A 13,693-nucleotide genomic window follows, 5' to 3' on the forward strand; every position below is an offset into this window, starting at 1 on the left:
AAAAAGGTATTTAAGTATACCTTCACTAAGAAACCAGAGGCCTTTCTGCTGGGTATTGTCAGCCAGAAGGTGCTAAAGAAGGACCGAATATTTTTTATGTATGCAACAACAGCAGCAAGGATACTCGTTGCTAAGCATTGGAAAACCCAAGATTTACCCACACTGGAAGAATGGCAGATGAAACTGATAGAATATATGGAACTGGCCGAGATGACTGGCAGAATCCGAGACCTGGGAGAGGACACGGTAGAGGAAGATTGGAAGAAATTCAAGACTTATTTGCAAAAATATTGTAAATTGTATGAATCTTAAGCAGGATGCTAGATTATGAATAACTTGGCACCATTAAAACAGATGAGGTGAATGACGAAGATAAGTTTTATTTAATTAGATAATGACTAGGCTAAATTAAATTTTTTAAGGTATTGAACAAATTTATTGAAAGTGTGGGATATAATATCGGGAAATTAGTTAGTAAGAATGGAAATAAGGTGATAAATTGCTGGATTAAATTTTAATTAGGAACGCAGGAGCGGGAGATGTGAGGAAGTCCAAAGATGACAAGAAAATGTGTTATGACATGTACTATTGTGTTTTATCTATTTGTATTGTAATTAAAAAAAAAAAATCCTAATAAATATTTATTAAAAAAAAAAAATTCTGCTGGAATGCTGGGTTGTTTGAATACAGTTCTAGGATCTTAGAAGAAAACCAAAAAGCCAGTGCTATGATGCAGTGTAAATTTTATTAGGAATGTAGAAGACAGCATTTCAGTGAACAACAAGCAGGTTTGAACAGGGCAAAATGCAAAAAGCTCATGCGATTGAACAGCTTATTTGTTTCTGAGAGAGGCGATGTATTTAAAGAACATAATTGCTCCGCTCCTTTACAGAAGGTCCTCAGTTACCTGGAAGATCCGGTGCAAATGAGTGTGCTAATTTCATCAACAGAGAGAATAATTCCTGTGCTCTTTACTCTGCTATAGGAACATATGCCTTGAAGAGCCATAGGCAAATAAATAAATAAACATCAGAGAGGAACATAAATAGTGGGACACAGTGGAGCAAGTTTAGATAGAAAGAGATGCATGAAAGATCTAGCTGGGCCTGATTCCCAGGGATGCTGAACATTCCACCAGCTCCTATTGGGACTGACTAGGATTAGGGTGCTCATCATAGCTAAACTCAGGTGTAGCTATTCAGCTGTTTCTCTGGGTCTGTCTTCTTCTCGTTAGTTGATAGTCCATGTGAACTTAGCAGGGGTTGTAACAGATGCTTCCTCTGTCTCCAACGAATCCATAGCGACTCCCAAGTCCAAAACGAGATCCTCTAAGACCACCAGCTCCAAGAGCACCGGCTCCAAGAGAACCAGCTCCGAGGAACCCACTGCCCAAACCACCAGGGGAGCATGGAGCATTTCCTCCTACGGCCACTGGCTCACAGCTACCAGAGAGGATGGGTCCTGGGATGGTCACGATGACGGGAGGTGGCTGGATCACGAGCTCTGATGGTGGGATCTGGTTGATGCATGAAGGGGCGACACCAGAAAGAATACCAAGACTAGCAGAAGGGATGCCGGATCCAACCAGGGCACCAGAGCCATAACCGTAGGTGTTGCCAAGGCCAAGGCCACCAAGGCCACCAAGGCCTCCAAGACCTGCTGATCCAAAACCGACGACTGGGGTGGAGGCCAAAGATGGGACAGCACAGGATGGTCCACAGTTTGCCATGGCTGAGTGATGGAGATGAGTCTGCAAGGGCATAAAAGGGAGCAGAAGCAAAATTGTAGACAAGAAGTGCTGCAATGTTCAGGAGTTTTGGGAGATATGTAGCCCCACCACCATCACAATTCAGAAAATCTGTTTAAATGTCATCAAAATGTGCATTAATAATCCTAAAAGAAGAAACACATCAGTACTTTATTAAAAGCAGAGATGACAACCCTTCGACGTAGAGAGGTGAGAGTTCCTATAAGTAATGTATGGAGAAGATGTGGTCCTTCAGATATTGCTGGCCCATCTAGTCCTTCATCCTGTCATCACGGTGGCCAGCCAGATGACTTTGAGAAACTCTCAAGCAGGACCTGAATGCAACAGCAAACTCTCTTCCTGAAGTTTCTTGCCACTCCAGTGTTATTCAGAAGCACCACTGCCTTTGGCACATGGAACATAACCAAAGAACACCGCCAACATGAGCTGGCTCATTGGTTGCATTGCTGAGCTGCTTTACATTCTACCCAAATCTTAGCTCCTGTAATTCAAAGTGGTCAAAGCTACCAAGATGACCTGGACAAGTGAAGATTACCTGTTCCTTTGAGAAATGAAAAGGCAAGAGAAGCTGATCAGTGAAGCTGTTGGAGGACTCTGGGCAGGTGAGGGCCTTTTATACTGTGTCTGTGGCATCCCTGCTCAACGACATCTCTTTGCTCTCAAGATCCGCCCTCAAAATATGCTGGTTTCATCATGTGCAAAATTACTTTAATAATCCCAGTGGTGTCAGGGCCAAGGACTCTGCTGTCCTCAGCTTATTACAATAAATTACTTAGATCGTCTTTTCAAGTTCTCTCTGTCTTCTCTCTGGGAATTTTCATTAATATTTTAGCACCATGCCTAGTGACTTGATGTCCCACAATGACGACTGTTGGTCTTAGTGGGACTTATTTGTGAGAAAATATGCATAGGATTTTGAGCTGTCGATTTTGTGTTGTTTTTTAAAGAATTTTTATTGAAACTTTTCCACATAATACAACAAAAAACAAGCTAATCTGAATAAAATGAAAGAAAGAAAGGAATCGAAACTAAAACTCCCATCATTCCCAATAATTGGTAGGGCCAGCTAGGGCTGATAGGAGTTAGAGTACAACAACATCAGGTGAGTCCCATAGATTCCTTGCCCCTGTTTCAACTTTGTGGCTTAGGGCCCTTGTATTTATGGGACCGCCTCTCCTGATATGCCTCGCAGAGGACCTTAAGGTCGATGAATAATCATAGTTTTGAGGTCCCGGGCCCTAAGGAAGTCAGACTATCCTCCGCCAGGGCCTTTTCAGTGATGGCTCCAACCTGGTGGAATGCTCTGTCCCATGAGACTAGGGCCCTTCAGGATTTAACCTCCTTCCTTTGGGCCTGTAAGACAGAGCTATTCCGCCTGGCCTTTAATTTGAATTAGCCTGATCTTTTATTTCCCTTCTCTTCCCTCCCCCTCCCCTTTTATAAAGAATTACCCGCTCTAAGTAAAAAGGTAAGACCATTAAGTCTAGTCGTGGCCAACTCTGGGGTTGCGGCACTCATCTCGCTTTATTGGCCGAGGGAGCTGGCGTACACATTCCGGGTCATGTGGCCAGCATGACTAAGCCGCTTCTGGTGAACCAGAGCAGCGCACGGAAACGCCGTTTACCTTCCCGCTGGAGCGGTACCTATTTATCTACTTGCACTTTGACGTGCTTTTGAACTGCTAGGTTGGCAGGAGCAGGGACCGAGCAATGGGAGCTCACCCCCTCGTGGGGATTCGAACCGCCAACCTTCTGATTGGCAAGTCCTAGGCTCTGTGGTTTAACCCACAGCGCCACCCACGTCCCTACCCACTCTGAGACCCCACAGCTAATTCTCCCCTGGCCTCCTTGCTGGCCCAAGTAGGACTAATTCAGCCAGCTAGTCCTGGTGACTATCTAATGCTTATTAGATGGATTTCCCCCAAATTGATTTCTGAACTTTGAATTTTATTGTTATTCATGTTTTTATACTGTATTTTATGCTGCTTTTACAATTAAGTGTTTTAAATTTGTTGTTAGCCGCCCTGAGCCCAGTTTTCTGAACCAGGAAGGGCGGGGTGTAAATAAAAATTTATTATTATTATTATTTTATTAACTGAAACAGTTCCTATGTGTTCTTATTTCTCACCTTGGGCTTCATCCCTCCAAAAGATTCACAGTGTCCACCTACTGTCTACTTCCACAGTCAACTCACATTAAGCCTTCACTCAAGCACCCACAGTCATCAACAGTCAACCATCCACAGACATCTACAGTTAACCCACCCACACTCAGCATCCAATGACATCTGGGGGGGCCACTGGTCACCCTCTCACACACATTTGGGCCTCATTTTGTATAGATCAGATCTAATATAAACCTACTGGCTGCTGTTTCTGTAGTACCACATATAAGAATACAATAAGAGCCCTATTGATCAAACACAAAGTCTGACTAATTTCGGACATCAAGATCCTTCTATGAATCTTCTGAGTAGGGCAAAGAAGCAATAATTCTCCAGAATAATCTATATAGCTCCTCCATTTTCAAGAGCAGTGTACTAGCTATTCCCAGTAAAAAACAAATAAGTCTTTACTAGGAATAGCTCATACACTGTTCTTGAAAATGGAGGAGCTATATCCATTATTTAGGAGAATTGTAATGTACTAGTGTGTGAGACCTCAAGCTAGCACTGTAATTTAAGATTCAGGGCATTTTTAGACTAGACGGATCAGACCCAAGTTTGTTGAATGTCATGCAACTCTGTCCATCAACCAATGTCCACCTGTTGGGTAATCTGGGACTGGAGCCCTGTAGGTCCCTTAAGGCACATTTCAGTCTCAGCCTCTCAACCACTCTCTGTCTCAAAGGTGGTTGAGCATCTGTCTTGTATTCATGAGGTCCCAATTCCTGGCACCTCCAAGTAGGGCTGGGAAAGGTTTCCTGTCTGAAGACTTGGAGAGGCACTGCCAGTCAGTGTAAACAACACTGAAATGGATGGCCTGACTCAGCACGATGCAGCTTCCTATATTCCTATTTCAATCAACCTTTACTTAATTCAAAGCTGCACTTTTCAGGGTGATTTAACAATCAATCCCTCTTCAGATCTGTAGGAGAGACAGAATGGCGTGGTTTTTCTCAGGGTGTGAGGCTGAGAAAGATCTCTGAATTGAAGATTAAGACAGAAGGTTGATAAAATATAAAATTCTGTGTTTGTGTAGGTGTGTTTCTTTTTGTTCTCTCCTCCTCCCACTTTTTCTTCTTATTATTTTGCTCTCTTTAGATGTTACCTTTGTTTGGTTTTTATTGTATTACAAGTTGAAAATGTTTAACAAAATTGATTTTTTTAAAAAAAATTCCTCTCCTCATGGAAAATAGGTCATTTGAGCTCTGGAAGTGGAATAGGGGATCTCCTAGCAACTCTCAGCGCCCCTGGGAAACTACAGCTCCCAGAATTCTTGGGGGGGGGAGAGCAATGACTATGTGGTATCATAGTGTTGCAAGTGTGGTTGGGAAGAAAAGCTCCTCTCTATCCAGTCTGTCATCACTCCACAAAATTATTTCATTCACTGTTACTTGTTCTAAACCAGGCACAGGCAAACTCAGCCCTACAGATGTTTTGGGACTACAACTCCCATCATCCCTGACCACTGGTCCTGTTAGCTAGGGATGTTGGGAGTTGTAGTCCCAAAACATCTGGAGGGCCGAGTTTGCCTATGCCTGAGCAATAGTATGAGTTAGGGATGGATTGCATGGCATGGATGGATGGTCTTTTCCAGAGGATTATGCTTGGTTAGTGCTGTTCAGCCCTGTGGAGCCTTCGATATGGGGTTCCTCAGGGTTCAGTCTTATTGCTTATGCTGTCTAACATCTACATGAAACTGCTGAGTGGAATTGTATACAGTTTTATACGAAAAAGTGGCAAGCAGGTAACTATCAGCATTAAGAAAGACACCTGGCTTGAGAGCAGTACATGTGAAAAGGATCTAGGAGTCTTGGTTGACCACAAACTTGACATGAGCCAAAAGTGTGACTCGGCAGCTAAAAAAGCCAATGCAATTCTGGGCTGCATCAATAGGAGTATAGCATCTAGATATTCTAGCATCTAGATGGCTTGACAACCATATGTCAGGAGTGCTCTGATGGTGTTTCCTGCTTGGCAGGGGGTTGGACTCGATGGCCCTTGTGGTCCCTTCCAACTCTATGATTCTATGATTCTATGATTCTTTTTTAAAAGATAATAATATTTATTATACAATACAGTATAAGTATATACTGTATATTTTGCCTTAGAATATGTTTGCCTTAGAATATGTTTGCCTTAGAATATTTGGAATGTGCCATTAAAGACATGGATACCTCTTGATATCCTTGTTGAAGTTCATTCAGATATAATACCCAGTGGATACCATTTTGAAGAGATCAGCAATGCATTTGCTAGACACGGAGGAACATAGCTTGGCTCCCAATTTAGAAAGGTGCTTTCTACCAAGACAGAACACTGGGGTCCATATAGCTCAGTGCTGATTACATTGACAGGCATCTCCAGGGTTTCAGGCAGGTGACAATTCCCAGCCCTATCTGGGCATTCTAAGGATTGAACCTGGGACCTTATCCATGCAAAGCATGGACTCGATCAGTGATCTATAAGGGAAGGCAGAAAGAGCATCGATCTTGACAATGTATCAGCATTGATGGAGCATAGGGGACAATAAAGGATTCTTGGCAACATCCCAGAATCCTCACAGCTGTGAAACAGGTATTATGTGGCAGCAACAGAGATGTATGATGGAAGGGAGATTATTGGTTTTTATTCAAATAAGTCTTAATCATAGTAGGCATACTGACATAAGTGGACAAGGTACTCAGGGCCACCAGAGTAATCAATCAATTTCACTGGGTCTACCCTTGGTAAGTCTTCATTGGTTCTAGAGATAAGTGAAGCTATCCATTTCAGTCTCTCCTTTATCCAGTGTTAAGTTCTGTTATCCACATTTGTATATAAAGTTGTGAAATTATTATTATTATTATTATTATTATTATTATTTATCATCATCATCATCATTTTAAAAAAGTGCCTTCAGGAAAATTCATCAGCATTGCTCTGAACTTACATACAATATGCACAATTTTACAACAGCACTGCAAAATTCAGAGAAGTGCAAATTTCGGAGTATGCTTTGCTTATTGTTTCAGCAATGTAATTTAGGTAGGCTTCCCTTTGATTGTGATCTGTGCCAATTTTCTCGCCCATCCATAAAAGGGACTCATTTAAAATAAAATAAATAAAATAAAATAAAACAAACCCAATTTGCATTGTGTGGGTGGGAGATCTTGAGGGGGCACATCTACTGGGGGGCAAAGCACACACACGAAATATCTTGCCTCTTCATTCATTTCCTTTTCTCACTCTCAGCAAAACAAAATCAAACCCAGACAATCCACGTGTTTGGGGGTGCCCTGGAGCTTAAACATGGTGACATACCTGCTGTTTAATTTGCTTGTTTCTGTCAAACTAATTTTGAGAGAGCAGAACCCCGATTAAGGGAATGAGCACTCTAATTATACTGGTAAGAAACCTGTCCTGCCCAAAATGTAAAATGATTAATGTTAATTTCCCCAAATCGGTGCATCAGCAGCTTGTCTTGATGTGTTTGTGTGTGTGTGCATGTGTGAAAGAGAGAGAGAAGAGACAAGGGACAAAATCATGCTCTGTTGACTTGATCTTTATCACTTACAACTTAGCTGTCAAGGCAGCATCAAGTTAATAACAGAGTCTCTCTCTCTCTCTCTCTCTCTCTCTCTCTCTCTCTCTCTCTCTCTCGTCAGGAGAGAGCAGCCTGGAAGAAATAGTTTACCCAAGGTAACACTAATCTACAACTCATCCAGCTGGCCTCTTTTACATCATTATGGTTCTCCAACCCCAGCATTCTCTTCACAAATGTAAGAAAAGGCCTGCTAGCTCAGACCAAAAGCCCATATAGCCCCATGGCATACCCTCCAACATTTATCGGATGAACATTGGTACGTTCTATTCTACACCAGGAAGCTTCTCCCATGTTTGATCTCCCACCCAGATATGCGTCATATACTCATATACACCTGCCACCTTGAGCCAATTGCAACCTCTCCGCCAAATCTACCTCGCAAGACTGTTGAAAAGAAAAAAAATATGTGAGGGAAAGAATCATGTGAAACACCTTCAACAGATAAATGGAACAGAATAAGATTGTAGCTGTGAGCTGCCTTGAGTTCCTGTCAGGGGAAAAAAGACACGACAACAACAACAACTTTGAGAATGATCAGGAAGACACCAGAGAGAAAATCCCATTGAACTCAGGGGGACTTAGTTCAACAAACAAGATGAATTTTAGTTCAACAAACAAGATGAATTTTAACAGGGAGAAATGTAAAGTATTGCACTTGGGAAAAAAAAATGAGAGGCACAAATACAAGATGGGTGACACCTGGATTGAGAGCAGTACATGTGAAAAGGATCTAGGAGTCTTGGTTGACCACAAACTTGACATGAGCCAACAGTGTGACGCGGCAGCTAAAAAAGCCAATGCAATTCTGGGCTGCATCAATAGGAGTATAGCATCTAGATCAAGGGAAGTAATAGTGCCACTGTATTCTACTCTGGTCAGACCTCACCTGGAGTACTGTGTCCAGTTCTGGGCACCACAGTTCAAGAAGGACACTGACAAACTGGAACGTGTCCAGAGGAGGGCAACCAAAATGGTCAAAGGCCTGGAAACGATGCCTTATGACGAACGGCTAAGGGAGCTGGGCATGTGTAGCCTGGAGAAGAGGAGGTTAAGGGGTGATATGATAGCCATGTTCAAATATATAAAAGGATGTCACATAGAGGAGGGAGAAAGGTTGTTTTCTGCTGCTCCAGAGAAGCGGACACGGAGCAATGGTTCCAAACTACAAGAAAAAAGATTCCACCTAAACATTAGGAAGAACTTCCTGACAGTAAGAGCTGTTCGACAGTGGAATTTGCTGCCAAGGAGTGTGGTGGAGTCTCCTTCTTTGGAGGTCTTTAAGCAGAGGCTTGTTGACAACCATATGTCAGGAGTGCTCTGATGGTGTTTCCTGCTTGGCAGGGGGTTGGACTCGATGGCCCTTGTGGTCCCTTCCAACTCTATGATTCTATGATTCTATGATTCTATGATTCTATTATTCTAGTCCCCTGAACATTTTGCTTGCCCCCTTTTCCCCAGCTCAACAATATACTTTTTGAGATACTCAAAAAGATTTGGAAATATATCTCTTCCTTTAGGAGAGAGTTTCTCAAAAGGGACATCTGTGGGAAAAGGCTACTGGACTAGATGAGCCATGTTGTTATGGGAAGCTGGGCTGAAGTGTTCATTAAACTCCACAAATTTGCTACATGGACACTTTTGAGAGATTAGGCCTTTATTGTGTAATATGTAATATCCGACCTGTCACTAGAAAAGATGGTGGAGTGTTGGGACTCCATAACAGGAGCTTCGGCTTGCAGCCATGTCCTTATTAAATCTCAGCTTGGCATTTAGTTTTTGGCATGAACAGCCTATGAGAGAAGTTTGCTTTGATGGGCACTTTGATCTTGGAAAATGGCTCTGAAAAAATGCCAAGCTTCTGAGGAAGCAAATATCCTGTGTTTGTTTGTTTGATTTGTTGTTCTAGGAAACCTCAAAGAAAGGTAGGGGATGCTTAGCCATGCAAGATGCAGCGGCAGGTTGAATCATTCTCAGTTTCAGTCTCTGTCAGTTATAAATATGGGAATTAATAAAACTGGGGTAGGAACCTGCCTCAAATGTTTAACTTGAAAGCAGGGTTCAGCAAACACTCAGGGCCTTGGAAACTGCCTTATATCAAACCATACTATTGTCTATACAGTATTGTCTACACCAGTGTTTCCCAACCTTGGGCCTCCAGCTGTTTTTGAACTACAATTCCCATCATCCCTGACCACTGGTCTTGCTAGCTAGGATGATGGGAGTTGTAGTCCAAAAACAGCTGGAGGCCCAAGGTTGGGAAACACTGGTCTACACCATGGGTAGGCAAACTAAGGTACATGGGCCGGATCAGGCCCGATTGCCTTCTGGACCCGGGCCGTGGACGGTTTGGGAATCGCTGTGTGGATCACCAACACGCGCATTCTTTTCCTCTCCCTCACACGGCAGCGGTGGCTGCGGCGGCCATGGTGGCAGCAGCGCCTCCTCCCTCCCTCCTCCTGGCTTCTCCCCGCCCTGCCTAGAGGAGGAAGGGGGCTGGGCTTTGTTGGTTCCAGCAGCAACGGGTGCTCAAGCGGCCACCATTTTAAGCAGCCCCTCTCTAGAGGGGCAAGTATGAGAGCTGGATGTGGGGCTAGGTGGGCCTTTGGTTTATGGCCTAATCCAGCCAAGCTTTTCCTGGGTTTTGATGATGAGTGGCTTGTGTTCAGTGATGCCTCCACATGGCCTCTTTGCAAAGTTTCTGTGCTTTATTTGATCTGAAATGAAGCTGGTGGAACATTATCCCAGTGGGGGGCGAAGGAAGATCAACATGTTGGAATGTGCAGTGCAGTTACTGTGAGAATCTAACAACAGCTTCATTAAAGACAAATTGCTCCAACTCTTCACGGCTATTATTAAAGTAATCTGGTGTGTGATGCTGATGGGGCAATTTGTCGGCAGCTAATTATGACTTTGGGCAACAGGGGAAGGGGGGGGGGAACCACTGCTGTGTCCTGAAACCACAGACCAGTGAGGCTGAGAGTATATAAACCCATGGCTTGGAGAGCTTTTCCATCAGTTCCACCAGAGCTTCCGACATCTCTCAGCTTTCTATTGCTTGGAAAGGCAGGTAAGAGGGCTGACTCCAGAAGGAGCTTTTGGAATACCATTTGTCACTTTTCTAAGACATATCTGTCTCCATCCATCTCTTCCTCTCTGTTATGCTTTAAAAAATATGCATGGCATGGTGATTCTTTGAGCTAGTTCAATCCATAGAATGGGTGTTTCTTGCAAAATGGAAGTTGAATTCAGACATGAAGATATATGTCAGCTGCAGCCTTACTCTTTGGTTGAGGCTGTGGCCCTCCGTATATTATTGGGCTGCAACTCCCATCAGCCCCACTCACCAGGCATGATGGTCACGGATGATGGAGCTGTTCTCCAGGAACATCTAGAATAGATGGATGCAGTTCCTTATCCCTGGTATACAGTAAATAGGCAGACACTCATGGTCAGGCTGTCTCTCCCCACATCCATCCCTGCCACTCCTCCAATCCTTGCATTCCTTGCACTGTCCGGACAGGCATTGGTTTGGCCAACAGGAAAGCAAGAAACTGCACCAAATGGGAATTTGGTTTATCCAGCAAAGCTTATCTTAAATTGTTCCCACAGATTGCATGGACATCGTTTCCATGACTGTGGACATTGCTTCCATGAGACCTTCAATGGCTACTAGGCATGACACCTTTGCTGTGCCATCCATGGCCAAAAGCAGTAATGCTTCAGAATAACAGAGGGAGGTGGGTGCTCTTGTGCTTGTGTTCTACTTACTAGGCTCCCACTGCCACATCAGGAAGACCACAGTGAGAAGATAATGCTGGATTAGATGGGCCATTGGGTAACCTAACTTAGGCTTTAATGCATTGTAGCACTCCTTACCTATAATAATCTTTCTTCTCCCTCCTGTGTCCTTTCAGACTCACCTCCATCACTCAGCCATGGCAAACTGTGGAACATCCTGTGCTGTCCCATCTTGTGCCTCCACCCCAGTCGTCGGTTTTGGATCAGCAGGTCTTGGAGGCCTTGGTGAAACCTACGGCTATGGCTCCGGTGCCCTGGTTGGATCCGGCATCCCTTCTGCTAGTCTTGGTATTCTTTCTGGAGTCCAGCCTTCATGCATCAACCAGATCCCACCATCAGAGCTCGTGATCCAGCCACCTCCCGTCATCGTGACCATCCCAGGACCCATCCTCTCTGCTAGCTGTGAGCCAGTGGCCGTAGGAGGAAATGCTCCATGCTCCCCTGGTGGTTTGGGCAGTGGGTTCCTCGGAACTGGTTCTCTTGGAGCCGGTGCTCTTGGAGCTGGTGGTCTTAGAGGATCTCGCTTTGGACTTGGGAGTCGCTATGGATTCGTTGGAGACAGAGGAAGTATCTGTTACAACCCCTGCTAAGTTCACATGGACTATCAACTAACGAGAAGAAGACAGACCCAGATAAACAGCTGAATAGCTACACCTGAGTTTAGCTATGATGAGCACCCCAATCCCAGTCAGTCTCAATGGGAGCTGGCATTCAGCACCCCTGGGAATCAGGCCCAGCTAGATATTTCATGCATCTCTTTGCTATCTAAACTTGCTCCCACTATTTATGTTCCTCTCTGATGTTTATTTATTTGCCTAGAGGTCTTCAAGGCATATGTTCCTATGGCAGAGTAAAGAGCACAGGAATTATTCTCTCTGTCAAGGAAATTAGCACCTCAGTTGCACCGGAACTTCCAGGTAACTGAGGACCTTCTGTAAAGGAGAGGAGCAATAATATTATTTAAATACATCACCTCTCTCAGAAACAAATAAGCTGTTCAATCGCATGAGCTTTTTGCATTTTGCCCTGTTCAAATCTGTTTGTTGTTCACTGAAATGCTGTCTTCTACATTCCTAATAAAATTTACACTGCATCATAGCACTGGTTTTGGGGTTTTCTTCTAAGATCATAGGACTGGATTCTAACAACCCAGCATTTCAGCAGAAATCAGCACTGGGTCTCACAGTAGTGCTACAGGCCTTTCTCCCTCTCCTGTGCCCACTCTTAACTGCACGTACTTCATATCTTCTCTGGAGGGTCAGGAGAACCCCCATAACACCATGTGGAGGTTTGGTGGAGAGTGTGGAATCATTCCAGGGAGCAAGTAGAAGTGTTTTTGCTGATAGAATGGTCAGAAGCACATGATACATGAACACCTCCGCTAGAGTAGACTCCAATATTATTCAAGCCCATGAGAATGACGGCGTATGGCAGTTTTATGGTCAGAACTTTAAATGGGTATAAAGGTAAAGGTAAAGGTACCCCTGCCCGTACGGGCCAGTCTTGACAGACTCTGGGGTTGTGCGCCCATCTCACTTAAGAGGCCAGGGGCCAGCGCTGTCCGGAGACACTTCCGGGTCACGTGGCCAGCGTGACATCGCTGCTCTGGCCAGAGCCAGAGCCAGAGCCAGAGCCGCACACGGAAACGCCGTTTACCTTCCCGCTGGTAAGCGGTCCCTATTTATCTACTTGCACCCTTAGGTGCTTTCGAACTGCTAGGTTGGCAGGCACTGGGACCGAGCAGCGGGAGCGCACCCCGCCGCAGGGATTCGAACCGCCGACCTTTCGATCGGCAAGTCCTAGGCGCTGAGGCTTTAACCCACAGCGCCACCTGCGTCCCAAGTTAAATGGGTATACTCTGAGTTTAAATTAGTTGTGTATGACCCACGAATGGTCAGCTGGACTGCTGCTGTAGAACCATCAGCTGCTGCCTGGGGTAGCGGGAGCATAAAAAGCAACATTAGCTATAAGATATCAAATAGAGTCAATGGTAAATATATACACAATAATATATGGGGCCATATATGAGTCATTTTGGAGCCTAGGTATTGTCTTTCTAGATTGCGTGGCGAGTTCCCGCCTCCCACCAGAAGGAATAAAGACATGTGACACAACTATATTAGGTTAATGGGCAAAAATTGGCCACAACTTTATTGGTTACAGGTGATGAGCGGTATTGGCTTAGGCATTGGTCCTATCCAACTATCCGGCTTCAGCCTGATAGCTAGAAGACTGGGAAGGGTTAACACCAGCAGGGGGAGCCCTGCTGATGCACATAAACTAGGAGCTTCCCTGGGGTCTTAGGCCCTCACCTCCATAGGCTTCGGACAAGGCCACGCCCCCCCAGAATCCTTTACCGGACTACCCTTCAATATTTGGGG

General features: G+C 44.5%; 1 long non-coding RNA gene across 1 annotated transcript; it reads right to left on the reverse strand.

Moving 5' to 3' along the window:
• Positions 1-726: 726 nt before the first annotated feature.
• On the reverse strand, positions 727-2,371 carry LOC307205860. The gene is made up of 2 exons (XR_013834130.1): positions 2,304-2,371; positions 727-1,750 (listed from the first exon to the last, which is right to left on the reverse strand). It is a non-coding gene; the product is annotated as an uncharacterized lncRNA (long non-coding RNA).
• Positions 2,372-13,693: the final 11,322 nt, after the last annotated feature.

Source organism: Podarcis cretensis (assembly GCF_951804945.1).
Source record: "Podarcis cretensis genome assembly, chromosome: 16".
In the NCBI taxonomy this organism is placed as follows: Eukaryota; Metazoa; Chordata; class Lepidosauria; order Squamata; family Lacertidae; genus Podarcis; species Podarcis cretensis.